The following is a 19,989-nucleotide window of genomic DNA, read 5'->3' on the forward strand; positions in this document are numbered from 1 at the left end:
TGCCACTTGGTGTAGCACAACTATACACAGAAGGGCCCCGCTCCTCGACAGAGCTACTTCAAGGAAGCAACTGTCTATGTGCTCGCTGGCTCTCCCCACAGCAGGTGATGGCAGGACAGAGCAGCACCGGGGAAGCGACTGCTGCTACTGGAGGCAGATGCAGGCCGGTGAAGGACAGTGGCGAGGAGGAGCCACCCCCAGGTCCTGCGCAGCATGCAAAGCGGCTTCAAGACCCCCTGCTGCACTGGGACCCACCTGCCCTCCAGGCAGCCTGCAGCCCCGGCTTTCCTTTTCAGCAGACCCTGGGCCTGACACTCAGGACAGATCAAAGGTGCCTGCAAGCCCCCAGGGACTTGCTTCTGCCACCAGCAGAGAATACTTTGCCCAGAGGTCCCTGGACCTGGAGCAGCTCAGGGTCCCATTGCTTGAAGGCACACGAAATCACAGAGCCAGCAGAAACAATGGTTCCAATACTAAATTGGGCAGAGAGAAGAGAGCGGGGTGGCAAGAAGAACCAACACCAGCCAAAGGCTTAAACCATTGCAGCACAGCGGAAGTGCAAAAAATTCATATTGGACACTCCAGGATTCAGAATCCTCTAAACCTCACTGTGGTTTAAAATAAGAGCATGTGCCTACTGCTTAAAGATTAATTAAAAATGTGTGGGAAATACACTGAGATTCCAGACGCCAGAAAGGACAGGTGGGGGAGGACAAAGCAAGATTTGCCATGGGCAAGTCTTTCCCATTCTGCATCGCTTCATGCCCTTCCCAGTGAGTAGGGGAAGAAGCATGAAATTATGCAGATAATGTTGGCACCAAATCTGACCTCACTTGGCACACCTTCTCCCTTTATTGCAGAGCATGCAGGAGACTAACTAAAATTCTTACTGGGTTACGTGAGTTACAGTATCAATGGCTATTAAGGAATCAGAGGCCTGGTTTCAAATCCTTAGTCAGTCAGGAGCTCGGAGGGTGACCTTGGCCCGACTTCAGATCAGTAGAAAGCACCACCTCCGGGCCTTATTGCAAAGACGAACGGTGTCCTGACTCCAGCAGCCTTTGCCCAGCAGAATTAGTACCCATAAATCAGCCTCCAATTACATGATATTTTCCATGGGACCAAGTCGACTCCAACTGAGCGGGGTGGTCCCTGCATCCCCCCAGTGCAGCAAACAGGTGTTAGCAATAGGCTCTTTCGCATCCCACATCTATTCAGCATCTATAGCTGCTTAAAAGGCCACAGGAAGCTCTGGTTATCTGCACTCATTATCCTGGATTTCCTTGTGGCCCTACTAAGTGGACCCAGTACCCCTAGGACCAAGGCCAGATTATGCTAGAGAAGGAGTACACAATTTTTAAATCAGCCCAACAGAATTTTCAGTTTAGTTGCTATCGTACTTGCAAACCAACAGCTAGAATGCACCACCAAACTATCTGAAGGGCTATCAAAGGACAGTCCTCGGTCTGCTTTAAAAGCAGGCACACAAGCCTTCTGTTCAGTCTTCCCCACAAACTATTGCATTTCTAGTCCAACTGAAGCAATTATTTTTTAAAATTTGCATCTCCACATGTGAGTCAACATACATAAAAGTCATGTGGTTCTGTGCTCTCTTTTGTCCTCCTCTGGATGATGCAGGCATCTTTTCTGACACTCTCAGCCTGATTTGAGCAAACTTGTTCCTCCACACAAAACATTCCCTCCACATGGAAAAGTAGGTATCAAACAGAAGGCTTCTAGCTTGACTTGCCTTGAGAGTGGCTAAATTTCTGCCTGCAGGTTGTTCTTGCTTCTACTTGAGGGGCATTCAGTCACAGCAGCGACAATACCCCCCTTTAAAGCAGGACCACTCAAGAGAGATTTTTTTCACCCTCACAAGCAATGAGGGCGAAAAAATGCACACTTGCAATCTCAGTGTGCAAGGCTGCATTTGTGAGCAGAGCCCTGGCCCCACTTTGGAAGTCAATTCCAATTTCTAAACAAAAGGGGATATAGTTTTCCTCCACCACCAATTCCCCCATGCTAATTCTTTCAGTAATCAGGCAGGTAATCCTTCTTTTCTTTCTTCAAGTGCTTTATCAAACCCTGATTGCATTTCCCACCGGCATCCCCCAGGCCTATGTCTTTGCACCCATATAATGCTCTGAATAAAAAATATTAAAGGCAGCCCTACCCTTTCCAAGGGTGGCATTTCCTCCCATCCCATGTCCGTGAGCATTCTTACATTAGCTTTCTACTTCAAGCCAAGAATAGCTTGCTTGCCTCTCTCTGCTAATACTCTAATTAAAGAAAAACGTTTACAAGCCAAAAAAAGAAGAGCTTATAGGCACCTTTTCCCCTTTTGCACTGCAGGAACTAAAATTAAGCTTCTGACTTGGGTATATGGGCAGGATTTGGACTCAAAATGCAGAAAGGTGTCAAAGTCATTTTTTCCCCTCTGGGTAAAAATTAAACACCCACACGCATTATCCACAGAAGGTGAAGAAGGGCAAGATGGTTTTCAGAGCAAGCTTCAAAATAAAATGTGCAGGTGGCTACCCCTGCTCTGCCCTCACTGCCCATTTTCCCCATGCCACTGGACGTTTGTCTGCGAGTCCCGGAAGGAGAGAGAGCGAACTTGCAGCGGCAAAAGGCACCCTCTGCTCCTCCTCCATGCACAGTAGCGACAAAGCGGCAGCATGTCCTTTTAGTAGTGAGCCTCCTCTCTCACACACACTCCTCCTGCATTGCAAAGGAAAACAAGGGCAGCCCACACAAAGCAGCCGTGGGGACCACGTCTGGGCAACTGCAAGCCAAGTTCAACGCAGCCTCGGTTAGTCAAGCGAGTCCCTAACTGCTAGGCTATCTTCTGGGATTCTGCACCGACCTAGTATATGCTGCAATATATTCTGCAACAGGCCAGAGATTCTGCAGCAAGAGCCCAGAATCAGTTCTGAAACAGCCTCGTTCTCTCAAGGCCAACAGACCACGCCATTAAAGCTACGACATTCGGGGAAATGGATGCAGGTTGTGCTAAATACATATTTAAAGCAGCCTTCTAACGCAGCACCTTCCAGATGTGTTGGACTACAAATCCAATCAGCCCCCACCTCCTGTGCTGGCAGAGGATGATGAGGGTTGTAATCCAGCACAACAGGAAGGTGCCAAGCAGGGGAATGCTCCATTGAAGTCATTGCCACCGGGAAGATCTTGCAAAAGCTGTGCAGGTGAGATGGTATGCCAGCACACCTGGCAGGGAAATAGCAAACCAGCCTGAAGCCGACTTGCATGCGGCACATGACTCACTGTGTTCCATAATAGGGAGCACCGTGGGAGCAGCCCATTAGGAAATACTGCTAAAAGGTGAGAACCGATGAGCCAAGTGATTTAAATATAACAGTCATGGGAAGCTGGCATTAGACACAACAGGGCTCAAAGTATAACTCCCCAGTGCAACTTCAGCCAAGGCAGGATCACCGCAGGCAAGCTCCCAATGTCTACAGAGGCAGGCTTCCTGCCTGCAGCACCCCTGCACACAGATCTTCTGCTAGACTACGTGTTTTACAGTCCTACGTTGCATGTTTTGCAGTCCTACGTTGCAGCCCAAGCAAGATATTTGACATTCGACCATAAAAATAAGGCTGCCCTCCAAAGCCCCTGAGCTGTGGAGGAGCTGATCGACATTCAGGCAAGACTTCATGCCAAAAGACAGGATGGATGGAAGAGACAAAAACACACCTTCTGCTTCTTTCCATTCACCGATTTCAGGCTCAGGCAAAATGGTAGGTAAGGTAGCAAGGAAGACAGGTAAGGTAACGGGAAGGTAGCAGGTCTACTAGAAGGAGGGCAAGCATTCGCCAACATGGGGCACCATGGTGGAGCAACAGCCAGAAGAGCAACAGCCAGAAGACAGAAGGGGCTGGTGAATTTCAGCGTAGTCCTTTCCTCTGGCGACCCACTGCACAGCCCCACACCTGGCTTGCCTCTTGGTCACACTAAAGCATGACAGGAGACTGGACAGTCTCGTCCCAGGACCCACAGACAAAAGTGAGAGCACACGAGAGAAACTATGTCCACGAAGCCTATGCATGCTGGACTCATGAACAAAGGCCCCATTCAGACATTACGAGCCTGTGTGAATGCCAGAGGTGGGACAAGTTTTTTGGAAGAGCAGAGGCAGCAGAAGCATTCTCACTTCCCTCCATGTACACAGGCTAGTTCAGGAGAAAATACTGTCCAATCCAGCCCAGAATGCTGAGAACTGGCTCTTTTCTATAAGTAATATTGCATGTAATATGGATGTAATATTGCATATGAAATGCGAGGGCTGATAGTTGAACAGACAACCTGCAGGCCTTCAGATGCATCCTGCTTTTATACTGTTCCCTGCTGCACTCCACAAGCTCTGCCAATAAACTGCACATACTCAGAGTTATTACACCACCAAGATCCAAAAGAACTTGGATCTTAATTTTAGTTATCAACCTCAGCGAGCAAAGTGAACACAAGGTACTTGGAAGCAGGCTGAAGGGCCAACTGCGTGCTGGCTCAATGGCCCAAGACAGAAAAAGAAAGGTACTGAGAGCAGAAAGCTGAGGCCAGGAGACACCATAAGCAGTCAGAATCAATAAAGCAAGCTCCCTTCAGAGAATCTGAACTTCACGCCTGAGTCGGCCATGAAGAGGGCCCAGACTTCCTGGGGCCAAAGTGGCAGGATACCGCAAGGGCATTTGGGACGACCTATTCGCCCTTCACAAGTACAGCAAACAGCAGAGGCAAGGGGCGGACAGCCGGGCAAGCTGTTCAGCACATGAACATCTATGGCATCTTTGTGTAGTAACAGCTGTCCCTTCTGTTTCTATCTGGGCAGGCTCAGAACATGTTGCTTAAGATGCTATTCCCCTAATTCCAAATATAACAGCTGCCTGCAGAGGCCATCAACTCTTTCTTCAATAGGAAGGAAATAGGGCAACATCTGGAAGCTCAGAATATGGAGCGCAAGCCTCACAACTCTCTCCTCCAAAGCCTCACTGCCATCTCCCAACATCTGCCGCCTGAGGCAGGTGCCCCACTAGGCCTGGCACAGCCAGCCTGAGCTTCTGCTCAGATCATACCTAGCAATAGAAACAGAGCAAGTCAGAATGGGTTTCTGGGCCATCTAGTCTGACCCCCGGCTCCAGCCAGCTCCGCTCGTGACATGCCCACCATGTGCATGTCCAGCCTCTCCTTGAACACCCTCACCGATGGGGCCTCAACCACATCCCATGGAAGCCCATTCCACACCCTCGGGGTCCTGACTGTCAGGAAGTGCTTCCTGGCATCCAAATTGAACCTTGGTTCCCTGAACTTAGCTGGAACATGTCCTGCCTTCCTCTGCAGTGGAAAACAGGTCTCTACCCACCTCCGTGTGACACCCCCTCATGTACCTATATGTCTCCAACAGATCCCCTCAGAGTCTTAAAACTGTTTTCTGTAAGCAGTCACATACCCTTCTTTCTCAGGATTTTAAGAAGATGGCAAGTGACCTACTGCCTTTATCAGTGTGAAGAGATGGATCATTTTCCATAAAGAGATCCACATGTCCAGGTGTCCACATATCAGTTCACCATCAATGCCAATGTGAGTGTGCTGCTGCTTCCTGGCAGCTTTGGGAATTACAAATGTGCAGCCATGGTCCCAGAAGTTGCAATGACTACCTTTCCTTGCTCCAAACTAGTAAAAATCCAACCTGACAATGTTCAAACTAAGACTATGTCCTTTGAGCATGGAAAGACACAACTTTATGCATTCTTGGGTAAGTTATATGCAAAGCCCCCTAATTTTCTATTCTACCTTTGAAAAGACAGACAGACAGTACTCCTTCAGACCTCTTGCAATGGACAAACAATAACCACCAAGGAGTCCAAGATACATATTTACATGATAAGCAATACTCATAGAAAGGAACACACTATGACAAGGAAAGAAATGCTCTATATTATTTCCCAACTGTCACAATCACTTATTTATGCAACAAATTGTAACAAAGGTCCTGTTAAAGCAGGAAGAAAAATGCCCACATACAGAGGAAGTTTGGAAAGGGATGTGATACAGGACAGGTACTATTTTGAGAAGCGTAAAGCCCCAGCAAGTGCATGATAAATGCGCCAGCACATTAAAGAATGGCACATATCTACGTGGGTCACAGAGTAGCCAGACGGGTTTTATACTGGCTTTTCCTGTTTTCCCATTCCTGGTTTCTTAACTTATTTGAGACAGACATTTACAACATTGCCCCATCTGAACCTTACAGGGTTTCTACAAGTGACCATCATATTTAGAAACCTCTCCGAAATGGTATTAATTCTAAGGCCCTGCCAAACCTCTGACACATCATGGTTAAGGCAGCCAGTTCTGTGTCTTCCGAGGTGTTGCCCCCATTTCTGCAGTATCAGGCCGGCTGCAAAAACAGGATTGTTTCCAGGTCTCCAGACCATCAGTGACTCTTCTGGTGCATGAGTTTCACAGGATGCTGTACAGGTAACCAGCTCATGGCGTCCCAGGTATACACAGAGCTCAGATGAGCTGTCAAGAGGGAGGCCCCTATAAAACCAAACCCCAGTACCTCAAAGGAGGCAGTGCGAGGACTTCAATCACTCCGTACCTGTTTCCTTGGTCTGTATCTCACAGGAGAGTGTACCACCTGTTGTCTGAACCTACTGCACAGACAAACCATGATGAACAACTCATAGAAACATAAAATACAGAAACACAGAAACAGAGAGAGTCAGAAGGGGTCTCCCAGGCATCTAGTCTGACCTCCGGAACCTGCCGGCTCTGCTCACGACATGCCCACCATGTGCATGTCCAGCCTATCCTTGAACACCCGCACCGATGGGGCCTCAACGACCTCCTGGGGAAGCCCATTCCACACCCTCGGGGTCCTGACTGTCAGGAGGTGCTTCCTGGCATCCAGATGGAACCTTGGCTCCCTGAGCTTGGAGCACATCCTGCCTTCCTCTGCAGGGGAGAACAGCTCTCTGCCCATCTCCATGTGACATCCCCTCACATACATAGCTCACAACCCAACAGACCATGAGTGGGTTTGCAAGACACAACAAGCCACGGTGATTTCTTGCGCAGGATGATCTTTCTTTTCATCCAAACACTGTTCTGGCATTTCAGCATTTGGATTTTATAAAACACAGTAAGAAACAAACATCTTTTCTACAGTTTCCAAGCTTCACCATGGTTTCTCTGATTGTCTGAACCCAGTATCGTGGTTTCCATGGTCCTAGTATGCCACTAGCACAGAATTCCCTGAAAAGAGCAGCAGCTACTGCAGAAGCTGCTCTGGACACCCAGTGTGGATTGTATTGCAGGACAGTGGCTGATGGGAAACTTGCCAACAGCAGGACTGAATGAAGAGGGTGGAAACCATTCCAGCAAAGAAACCAGTTACGCATCTGTCAAGCATGTCCAGACCTTGTTACGGTTGCTTGGCACGACTTATGAACCCAGCCTACAGGTGCTCTTCATATGTTGTTCATGGTTCACAAGCCATAACTTGTTAGCAGAGCTGGGTTCATACAACACAATAACCCCATTTCAAGCAACCACCAACAACGAGCATGTTCAACCCCAATAGCAATTCTTTCGTCCTGGAGATGCCAAGAATTGGGCTTGGGGCATCCTGCTTGCAGACCATGTGCTCTACCACTGAGCTATGGCCCCTCACCTGGCACGTATGACCCAGATGCGCCCAAACCCAGTTGTGCTTAAGCCCCACTAGCAGCCGAAGGACTTAAACTGCACTGATTTCAGTGGAACTGAAAAGCACCCTTAAGCTTACACTGGATTAGGGAAGTAACTACACCGCAGATTGAAGGCCAGTTCAACTGTGATGCACAGCATGTGAAGACAGTATCTCTACAGACTCAAGTGTGGGAGAGTATTATATCTGAAGTCTTTTCCCTGTTTAAGAACAAAACCCCCCTGTTTATTCAAAGTCAACTTAACAAGGAGAAGATTAGCTACAATCCTTATCCACAGACAATAAAAAGTTGGGTATTCCACTCGAGAACAAAACTGAAGCAATCCAATTATTCCTACCACAGCCTTGTAAATAAGCCCACAAAGCTACTTGCCTGCAAAAATCTTTGCTGGCCTGCTAAGAAGCTGGTGGCTAGCACTTCAAGGCAGGTAACACAGATCCCAAATTCTGCAACCAGCTTGCAACCTTTTAGCAGGCTATTAGAACAAAAACACAACCAGAAAACCTTCCACCAAGCGGACTTGTGGCACAGAGACAAAGGACTTCCATGTTTCTTTTACTATGAATAGCATGGAAATCAATAAGGCTGACAGATGGTCAGCAAACTCCAATTCTCCACTTACCTGCACGGAATTCCTAGTCAGCCTGCAACGAACAATCAGGAGAGTTGTTAAAACATAAGGCTGGCTACCCTCTCATCTGCACCAAAGTTCTGAGCTGCCAGAGTTTAAACACCATTCTCCACCTACCTTGTTTTTAATTGCTCATACTTCTAGCTAGGCTGATGAAAAGAAAAATCCAAAGCAATTTATGAAACAGGAAAAAAGTTAAAAGGCTGTCAAAAAAAATTTAAAGCACCAATAACCATAAAGATCAGCATTTAAAAAATATATGCATTCAGGTACATATTCAAGCCAACTAGGTCAACCAAACCAGTAAAACCTCAACATGAAAGGTAGAACAGCCTCCTTAGCCAGAGGTAACCTCCAATTTTAAACAGCCTTTAAGATGCGGCATGAAAACTAACAGGGAAGGGCTAACTGAATATCCTTGGGACAGGAGTTCTTGCCATGATCACTGACATGAGCACTTGCTAAAAAGCCAACAAGTGTTCGACAATCTAAAACCATAAAACCTTAACATAATACTAACAAAGAGCAAGCCAACAGGGCTGCCTGCAACCTTCAAAAATGTGGAAGATTGTAGGGAATCTATTAACAGTAGAAGGAGCATTAAGGCAAACGTTACCTCTGTGTGCCTCCCACCCTGCTTAGGAGACTGATTTATGTCAAGTCCTTTCAGCCTGCTTGAGAAGAAAATATTCACCAGGCTGCATTATATACAGTGGAGCCTCACTCCTCCACTTCCTCCCCTCTCCACCTCTCTGAGGTCGTTCTTGTGACCTCGGAGCATCAGCTGGCACTGGTCTTTTCCCTGCAGGAGCAAGGCTGAAGCACAGTGCTCCAACTTCCTCAAAGTGTGCCTCCAAGGTTGGAGCTGGGCCTCCTATTTGTTCCGTGTCTGGCTGGACTGCATCTACCAGCCAGAGGGCTGTGCACATGAGGAAATATATTTCCTAGACACCCAAGTTAAGGGTAAATTCCAACCTGTGAACAAGTCACATGTCTTTCCAGTAAGTCTACATTCCCAGTAACATTTCCCCAGCTTCAAGCACATGCGTTTCTCCCAGATACGGGGGGGGGGGGGGGTCCGGAATTTCTGTATCTCGTGTGTTGCAATAAGCCCCAAACCAACCTTCACCCACTGCACCACAGCAAGTGCAGGAAAAAAACTGCGAGTCTCGGAACTGACTTAAATACCAATTTTCTAACACTTAGCATAGAATATGTCCAGGAAGTAAAGTTTCCCTGCAGAAAAAACAGGAGGGGGATATTTACTGAACTTCCAGTTAAGCACTGCTAAAAATATATTGTGAAGGGGAAGGTTCAGTGCTATCAGCACTTTTGACAAATTCTGCATCAGAACTAGCAGGAGCATGGGAGGGCATTCCCTTCCACTCTCTCACCTGCACAAATGAGAATCATCTCCGTGAATTTGCTACTTTCAAACGAGGGGTCCCCAACTCCTGGGCCACAGACCAGTGCCAGTCCGTGGCATCTTAGGATCCGGGCCGCACAGGGGGAGACAAGTGGTGGGCAAGCAAGCAAAGCCCCACTCGCTGCCGTTCCCTGATTCGAGCACGGACACAACCACCCCACACCACCGGGCACCAGCCTTCACGAGGAGCAGCAACCACCCTCCTAGGAACAGGAGCCACCTGGCCAGGAAGGGGTATGCAGGGGCACACACTGGGTTCCTGCACAGCCAGGAGGGGGCCCTCTCCCACCACTCTGGGCCGATGAGCACCCGTGCTGTAGGACGAAACGCTATGGCAGGGCACGTACCACAAACCCCAGAGCTGCCCAGGGACTCCAACAAAGCCAGGGATGTCCTGGCGCATCTCATCAGGCAGTGACACTCTCACCGGGTCCCGATGAGGAGCGCCGCCCCACCCCTCCTGTTAGGGGCACAAACTCCCTGCAAACGCGTGTGCAGGGGATCCAGGCCGGGAGCTCCCCACAAGACTCCAGGTCTGAGGTTCTAACACCAGGAAACACAGACAAAGCCTCGCCCGCCCGCCCGCCGCCCAACTCCCACTGTGCAGCCGGCTCCTGACCGATTCTGCATTATGGTGGGCTGTATAATTATTTCATCATATATTACAATGTATGATAAAGTGCACAATAAATGCAATGCACTTGAATCATCCCGAAACCACCCCTCACACCGGTCCGTGGAAAATTGTCTTCCACGAAACTGGCCTGCGGTGCCAAAAAGTTTGGGGACCGCTGGTTTACAGGATGCAAGGATGCGTGCCAGTTCTGTTTCTGGATGGCTGTAATAGGATGACAGGCTGGACCAGTTAACCCCACTGTGTGCGCCTTTATACTCTGGACCCCCAGCTGCATTCATTGCAACAGATGGCCAAACACAGAAGCTGTCATTTTATCCAAGCAAACCATTATTTTTGTCAATATTTACACATTCTTTTAAACAATGCAAACATTACAAAGCCTGCAACAATTTGCACTAAGAGAACTAGAGACTGTAGTAATTACCAAAGAGCACGCATCCATTTATCCTCATTAATTCCAGGTTAAATGGATTGGGTACTCGATGCATGTATGCCTGTGAAAGAGGAATGCTTTATATTTGAGACATCATAAATGCTGCATTGTGTTTACCTTCTCCTTTTTCCCTCCACAGCTGCTGGGCATCAGACTTCACAGCCCTCTTGAAACGTTAGAGATCCTTATTAGCACTAATCAAGTCATAGCAACCATCTACATTATTATTAGTCTTCCTATTCACAGGCAGAAATCCAGGGAGCTCTTGGAGAATCAACTTAAAACTCAACTTTCTCCAATTAGGTTCTAGCGCCCTCACTAACAGGCAGGTAAGCTTGGGAACAACATATTTTGCAAGCGGCTTTTACATCTGAACTTTGAGGAAAACACAGCTCACCCAGTTGGCTGAAACACTTGCCTTGCATGGGGGGAAAAACCGAGTTGACTCAAGGGGGAAAACGCCTTCCCACACACTGAAGCAGAAGAGCTGTGCTTCTCTGAGGCCTTATTTTCCCCGCTTCCGGCTTCTCTTCCTTGGCGCATTTATTGTCCGACAGCGACCAGCTTTAGTTACGTTCGTAGCCTCCGGACCACTTCCCACTCCTTTCCAGCTCTCAGGTCTCTGTGCTGACCACCCTGCTGTGTGATCTCTCTCCCTCAGTCAGCACAGTAAAAGCCAGGCTGGATCAGACCCGTGGACCATCCAGTCCTTCACACAGTGACACCGGGATCGCTCGAGCAGGATGGGAGCAAGGCCTGCTCCTGCCCAGGCTCCTCAGCAGCTGGTGCGTGCAGGCAGGCCACCTCTGGTGGAGGAGGAAGCCCATGGCCAGCAAGGCCAGTAGCCACAAATTCCCTCCCCCTCCTCCCCTCTGCCACGGTCGCCACGAATTTCTCCAATCCCCCATTAAAACCACCCAATTTGGTGGCCATCACTAATACAGTTCTGGTCCTGTGGGTTTTTTCCCTGAATCCTGCTCTCCCCCACAGCCCTTCTTCCCTTCCACCCAGTCTGCCCTAAGGCCTCTGCCCCATCTAAGCTGCTTCCCAGCCTACACTTCTCCACAGACGGCCTCTCATCTGTTCTGCTCTCTCAGCTCCTCCCATCTGCCTCATCCTCTCTTCTGGAGAAAACAGGTATATCCTCCCGCCAATCAATCTTACATGAATTGTTCTCCCACCCAAACTCTCTTCGCTCACAGAAACAGCCCTGCTGAGATTCTGCTGCCGACTTCTTCACCCCAAACAATGGGAACATTCAGTGGCACCTAAGCAGAATGGCCAGTGGCTGAGAACAGCCAGGGAAAAAACCAAACAAACCAGCCAGGTTTGTGTTCTGTAGTTATCTGCTAAAACCTACTGGCCCCTTTTCCGATTAAGCAAAACCAGCAAGGGAAAATGTTGTACTGATAACCAGGAGATTCGAATCTTGACAACGGCTGGGAAAAAGCAGGGGGTGCCGGGTCCAAGCTTACCCACTGAATGGAATGCCGACGGGACCCGCCAGCAATGTAGCTCGCCGATGTACAGAGACGTTAATTTGCTAGGAGTGTCCTGTACACACACAGGGAAATGTATCGCCCGTTAACGAAAACACACATCGGCCCCCACCCCACTGCAGCCCCACTTTCAACTTGGACTGGACATTTTTCTCCTCGCGTTTCCATTGCCAAAAAGGACTCTCCCTCAGCTGCAATTGCTCTTTATTCTGTCACTACAGCAGGAAATTCTAGAGCACTGTTTAGACTTTGCCTGTGGTCACGGCAAGAACTGGGGTGAGAGAGCCACTTATTATTTTGGAGGGCACCATGTAAGGGCCTCCTGATCGTGTTTGGCAGGCTGAGGGGAGCACACCTTGGTCCCCAGAAGAATTACTGGGGTTTCCATACTGGGAGGGGACCCATCAGAGGCCATTAAGAAAATCCATGGAGCCGTGACTTAGAATATTAAAAGCACAGAGCTGAGCAGTATCTGGACACGCAACATTTAAGCAGGGGGTATAACTTTTTTGTGGGCCACCGTGGAGCAAAACTGGTTTGCAAACTGGTAGCTGAGCCCAGGCCTAAGGGCTCACATTTATTTACTTATTAAAATATCTCGTGGCCACTTAACAGAACGAATGCAGTCATAAAAGCAGAAATAACACAGCAAGGACAGCTGCAAACATTCTAAAAAGACAACCAACCCCCAAAAATAAGACAGCAGACAACAGCAGCTACAACCCTGAGGTGCAGGACTTATAAAAGCTGCATTCGCATGGCCTTCCCACCATGATTCCTTGAGAGTCCCAAGCGCCAGGTCACCATCAAGCTGGGCTTTCACAAATATGACGTCGGTGCACGATGGAGAAAGAAGCAGGAACAAAGGTGGGAGCACCCAGTAAGCACGTGGACAAGGTTTGCGTCTACGAGGGAGCTTGGCCGATGGGTACAGCATCTGATGCTCTGCCCGCTGTTGAAACTATTTCACCGGGTCACGACCTGGTCCTGCCCGGCATGCCAGGACACGGTGACCTGCTCCCAGAATTCTGCACTGCCATAGACATAAGCCATGGATGAGCGCTTCCACAGGACGGGATATAAATGTTGCAATATATGAAAAATAAATAAAGCTAAGCACTCGCCTGGTGGCCAGAAGCTGCAAGGAATTCCCAGAGGCAAATGAGCAGGGTGGCAGGGGAGGGAGTGGGTGCCCGGCCTTCATCCGTGCCCCACACAGAAACCAGATGCCCAGCCACATCAGGGAGGCTGCATCCTCCAGGCCTCCACGGTGTCCTGCTGAAGGAACGTCACAGCTTTCCACCCCTCATCTGCTAGTACCCCAAAACTATTAAAAAGTTCTTTGTTCCACACCTTTATTGGGCTTATTCAGAAGGCAGGGTTTATTTATTTAATGTATTAATTTATTATATGTATATACATTTGTTTAATCTATTAATTTATCATATTTATATACATTCAATGTATTTATTATATTTATATCCCACCTTTTGTCCTTCCAAGGAACTCAAGAATGATGTAAGCTCCTCCTCCTCTCAATCTTATTCTCACAACCACCACCCTGTGAGGTAGGTTGGGCCGAGGGTCAGTGACTGGCCCAAAGCCAGCCGGGGAGTGGAGAACTCAAACCCGGATTGCCTGAGTCCCAGTCCTGTGCTCTTAACCACTGTACTCACTGGGTCCCAAAATGCTCACCATCTGACAGACGGCATACACATGGAGGAAGATCTGTGCATTGCAAGGGTGTTGGGAGACAAGCGCAGAGTGCGGGAACTTTGACAGTGAAGGGCGAGGCAAATTTTGCCTCGCCACTCTCCAAACGCTCCGTGTGCACTGCGTTGCTTCTTCACATTCACACACATGGAGGAAAATAAAAGGGGTGCATTGGGGCAGAAACTAATCCTACTTTCTTCCCCATAGTGAGAACCATTCTTCCCCAACCACTGAGAACCAATCCCGCACAAACTTACTTCAGGTTGTGTCCCCTGGGGACACTGGAGTGTGGCAGAATGGTGGGGACTGAATTTTATGGATTACACCATGAAGCAGAGAAGCAAGGACTTCATTCATCCGAATTACGCTATGTCACAAGAGAACAGGAAAAGCCAAAGTGGAGCTCGCAGGCAAGATTCTAGATGAAGAGCAGGTGTCATTATTAATACGCAAATCTAGATGACTCAGACTGCACAGGTTACGCCATAAGCAGTGCACCGCGGAAAGAAATATTATGAAGCAAAATACTTACCGAAAACCTAACACAACTCCGACGAACCCAGCCTCCACCCCTCTTCCAAGTCGCAATACGGATTCACGCACAAATACTACCTTCAGTCACATCAATCACTGAAGCCTGCACTGAATACAAAACCAAATCAGGGATGGGGAGGGCTGCAAACAAAGACCAGGCTTATTACAACATTATACTGATGTAACAGGACAAAAAAGTATAGAGAACAAAAGGACACTAAGACAGCAAAGCTTAGCAGAGGAGAAAGAGGACAAGCTGCCGCGCTCTGGAGTTAGCAGGAAGTTCATTCAAAGAAAGCAAAGAGAAGGGTGGACAAGAAATTAATTCCACTACACGAGGGGTGTGGAATATTTCTCCTTAGCACCATGTCAGATTCTAAGGATATTAAATGGCTTGTGGAAATATGTTTTCTTAGAAATGGAGAGTTGATGCACTTCACTCAATTTAATCAACCCACATTCTATAAGGACGCAAAACTACACATGTTTAGACGGAGAATGGTCCTACCCCGCCCTGCATGTCCAAGCCAAACACTTCATGTTCACTCGCTGTTTGCCCTTTGCTAAACGTGAATGCTAGGTGCGTGGAAACGGTGTATACATCCATGCTGGCTGGGAACAATGGAAATTGTAATCCCGCACCTCTGGAAGCCACCCAGTTGGGCAAAGTTAGTTTAAAGCATCTGAACTGGAAAAGAATGCATATTCTAAACCATGTAGAAAATAGTGAATGTTGTATTTTAGATCTAGGAGGGGCTACAACCACCCAAGGTTTCCAAAGGGCTTCCAGCAATGGGCCTATTTGTAAAAAATCAAGCACACTGGATTCACACACTCACTCAGTCCCTCAACCAACCAAACAAGTGTGAGCAATGCTTTCTACAGCCATCGACATTGTTATAACAAGCATGGCACAGAACCGTCTGCTTAGACAGATTTATATGTAATTACAGAATCAAAGAACAGCAGAGCTGGAAGGGACAGGGGGTGGGTGGAGGCCTTGCTCAGCGCAGGACTCCCAGTTAAAGCGCCCCTGACAAATGGCCGTCCAGTTGCATCTTGAATGTCTCCAGTGTTGGGGAGCCCACAAGCTCCCTGGGTCATGGGTTCCACTGCTGCACTGCTCTGTCAGGAAGTTCTCCCTGATGCTCAGCTGAAATTTCTGCAGCTTGAGCCCATTAATCAGTGCCCTGCACTCTAGAGTGATCAAGAAGAGATCCTGTCCTTCCTCTTTGTGACAGTCCTTCAAGTACTTGCACAGAGCTCTCATATCTCCCCTCAGTCTTCTGGAGGCTAAACATTTCAGTCCCTCCTCACAGGGCTTTGTTTCCAGGAGCATCCCTGGTGCCCTCCTCTGAAGCCTTTCCGGTCTGCTGGCATCTTTCTTCAACTGTGGTGCCCAGAACTGGGCACAGGACTCCAGATGAGGCCTGGCCAGTGCTGAGTAAAGGGGCACGAGCACTGGATTTGGGATGCTTCTATTATGCAGATGAGCAGAACACACCTCTGCACTGCATGTGCCTCTAACCATTCCAACAGCAGATGCAAGAACATACACATATGTGTATTTCCACCACTTCATGGCTGCAACATTGAGCAGTAGCTCTGTCCTCGGAAATAAGGAAGAGCTTTCCAAACCCTCAAAACAAGACTTGGGCACACTGTAGCTGAAGGTCTGCAAGAAATGGGTGCGACTGGCCTATTTACTGAATTTTTTTTTAATGTACAGCTTTTCAGTTTTGCAAAATATTCCAAAGTGTTTCACAACCTAAAAGTATAACAAAAGCATCTGTGTGCCACATACACACCTGGAAGCATTCCTGCCCAATCCTTTCCTGAATGCCAATCATATATGCCAACTTCCGTATAGCCCGGAGTGCCTGATCCTGCCTAATCTTAGAAGCTAAGCAGGGTCAGGCCTGGTTGAAGTTATTTATTTATTTACTAACTAGATTTCTAGCCCATCCATTAGCCATAGGGCTTCCTAAAATCTGGATGGGTGACTTTAAAAGTTGTAAACAGAGGAAATCAGCATAGAAATATAATGTAATAACTACTACTATTGCTATGGCAAGCTGTACTGCACAGGTGTATCTATCGTATCCTGTTGCTAATTGATGCAATATGCACGTCCTTTGTACTTGGATATCTCCATCCAGCCACAAAAAGCCTTATCAGAAGTCGGCACGAAGGAGCTAGGTTGTGCTATAACTCATACGCAAGCACATTGCATTGTGTGACATATTTGTTTTCCCTTACTCCTGCACAAAATTCTGGACATATACTGGCTGTCGCTTCCTCACATTCTGGTACAACATGAAAAAGCGAGTTATTTGCACAGGCTCTTTCTAAAAAGCAAACACACTTTTCTACTCTAGTGTGTACCCGCAAATCAAAACTGGAGAACAGCTTAAATAGCTTGACTTCTTTTGCTCTAAAAGCAAGGCAGGTGCCTAGAAAGATGACAACAGTGGCTTGTCATGAATTAAAAATGCTACAAGAAACATTTTGAGCAGCCTTCCCCTTGCCAGTGCTCTTCAAACATGTAGGATTTCAACTCCCATAACCTCCAGTCATTTAGTCATGCTGGCTGGGGATCATGGGAGTTGTAGTCCAAAACATCAAGAAGACACCAGGTTAGGCAAGACTGATTCAAAGCTCTGGAAAGGGCACTGGGGAAGGATTTCTCTTTCTTCCACATATATTTACCCAGTTCCGTGCAGGAGACATGAATGAGATTCACACGGAACCTCTCAAAGCGACTGAACTCTGCGGCACCAGAAATGAGCGCTCGGTCATGCTCCAGCTCAGGAAAATGCGCTGAATGTATGTGAATTCTAGAATTCCAGTTCATTTTAAGTAACCATTTCACATCTACCAGACAAAACTCAGGCTTGTACGTAATCCACAGCCTAAGTTTGTACATTTCTGAGTTTGCAGTGTGATTCACAGACTGACAAAAAGGCATTTGAAAAATGCACATAAAAATGCCTGTCTTAAAAAATGTGCAAAGATACTTTAATCAATGGGAGAAGAAAGTGTATGTGTCAAAGCTGTGCATTCCTGATCAGTACATTTGGAAAAAATATGCACAAAATATGCATGGATTTTCGTACAAAAAGCCTCCTGCAGCTCTCAAACTGAAACCAATTCTAGCCAGAACGAGAGTTCTGCAGATGCGAGCAGCCCTACCTGTGGGCAGCCAAAAAGCATCTCCAACACATTCCCAGCAGGACTGAGCTGGGTTTTCTGTGCTTAGACTTCGCAAATGTCTGTCGCAAACTTCTGCTCTCTCCCCATTCAGCCCACCAGGCTCATAAATCCCTTCTTCTACCGCTGGACGCCCACACCAACCACACTGGGGATAGTCATCAACAATGGACAGAAAGGGACGTAACAGGTGTGTGGACAAAGCCAAGTTCCAAAAAGAGCAGCTCATCTCTGAACTAGAAGCAGAAGAGGGGACTTTCGGCAGTGTCAATACTGACACAACTGTGCATGATGCGTTCTGCCCAAGCCTCCAACGATACATCCCCAAATCCAGCAGCCTTCGTCCACCACCGCTCTCGCCCTCAACTTGCTCCACTTCTCAGCAACCCAACTCTACTCAACACCAAGCACTCCTCCTGCAAGACCAAGCCAAATATTTTGCACAGATTCCTTCTCCTTGGTCACGGCAATTTGGAGCAGAGCACCACCAAAAGAACTCCTCCAACTTTCCCGCATCTTCAAGATGCCTTTCCTCTCAAGCGCACAAAGTTGTTCTCCCCATACAGGCAGGTAATATACAGGTCTCCATATCTTTCCCTGATGCCCACATGGAAAAAAACAAGGGAACAAGGTTTAGAGTGGACAAGCAGCAGGAAAAGAAAGATTGAAGCTATGCCTCCATGCAAGGCTGCAACGGTTTCTTCACACCGGGGGAAAGGCTTGGTCCTTCAGTCCAGAATCTGTCTGCCTAGCCTTTCCTGGGCACAAATGCCAAACTAAAGCTCCTCCAACCCCCAAATCAGCGCCACCGCAATTCCATCCACCACTCCCACTATCCAAACTGTATCTTGCATCTGTCCTGTACCAGGAAGACCCTCTCCCTATCCCAATATCCCATTGCACCAAACCAATCCCTCTAGACAAGTTACTCCTACAGATCCATTAAGCCCCCGTTCTGTCTTGAACATACTGCCCCTGAAACTCAAACTCAGCATGGCTTTCCCCAGTAATGGCCTTCTGCTTTCCCCCTCCAAAAACCCTCCTGCTCAAACCTCTTTTCCCCAAACCTATAGTCAATATCCAGCACCACCGGACCCTAACACTTTTCCTAGACAGCCAGTCCAGAAGTTCTCTCCCTTTTTACGATTTGTCCCGGTAATCCTCCACCATAGCCTTCAAACAACTCCTGTAGACCACTGAGACCCTGCTAGGTGCCCCAGACCTCAGAAATATCATGCTCCGCTTCCTCATATACACTCCACCTTTCCCCACACCCTGTGATGCCCCCACAATCTCGCTTTTTAATCCTAGTTCACCAAACCTTCCCTTTCCCACGCGCTGCCCATGCCAAGGGACCTGGGGGACAGCCTCACCAGCTCACTCAATCACCACAGTTCCTTGGGGGATGCACCAAGTGCCTTTCCAGCGCAACCAGAGAATCACAAGCCACATCAGCACATCAGGAGATGCAGGCCAGTCTCAGACAGAGTTCCGGGGCGGCAGCCGATCTAATGCTTCGTGCCTATGCATTAATTAACCCTCCTCAGCTGCCCTGAGCACCGGTTTTGTTTTATTCGCATTTTTTAAAAGCCAGGCTATAAATAAAGGCAAGCTGCAGAGAGCGGAGCCAAAGTCTCGCTGCAACTCCAATCCTATCTCATCCTGTGCCATGCAGCGCTTAGACCAGAGCCTGGGCGGGATGACTTTAGAGCGACTGCTTCGCGTTCGACCGATCTACCTCACAGGGTTGTCGTGAAGAAAAGCTACTGGGGGGAGCGTCGTTTCCAACCTGTCGCCCTCCCAGAAGCGCCGGCCCTCAATGCCCACAGCTCGGGGGACGGTGGGCGTTGTAGCCCAACGGCTCTCGAGGGCGCCAAGTTGGGGAAGGCGGGCGTAGAAGGGGAAGCCCGAGCACGCTGCTTCGCGCCGCGTGGGCGGACGGCGGGACGTCCCAGAGGCCGACCCCACACGCCCCCAAGGGCGCCCCCCTCCCCGCGCGGCGCTTTACCTCCGGGGGTCGCCTTTGCGTCGGTCCTCCAGCGCGGCGGCTGCCGGGGCTGCCGGGGCAGCTGCGGGGGGAAGCCGGGGAAGCAGGGCACGCGCCTCCCGAGGAGCCGCGGAGCGAGCGAGCGCGCCGCCCGCCCGCCGCCTCTCCTCCGCGGAGTTCCGCCGG

The 19,989-nt window shown here is 48.7% G+C and overlaps 1 protein-coding gene across 1 annotated transcript in view; it reads right to left on the minus strand.

The window, feature by feature from the left end:
* The window catches only part of SLC4A4 (solute carrier family 4 member 4), a 199,896-nt gene extending 180,000 nt beyond the window's left edge, over window positions 1-19,896 (minus strand). The window contains exon 1 of the mRNA XM_044428216.1: window positions 19,825-19,896. The gene's annotated coding sequence lies outside the window, so the exon portion shown is untranslated. The remainder of the gene's footprint in view (window positions 1-19,824) is intronic.
* Window positions 19,897-19,989: the final 93 nt, after the last annotated feature.

Source organism: Varanus komodoensis, unplaced genomic scaffold (genome assembly GCF_004798865.1).
Source record: "Varanus komodoensis strain SLA01 unplaced genomic scaffold, ASM479886v1 scaffold2, whole genome shotgun sequence".
Classification (NCBI taxonomy): domain Eukaryota; kingdom Metazoa; phylum Chordata; class Lepidosauria; order Squamata; family Varanidae; genus Varanus; species Varanus komodoensis.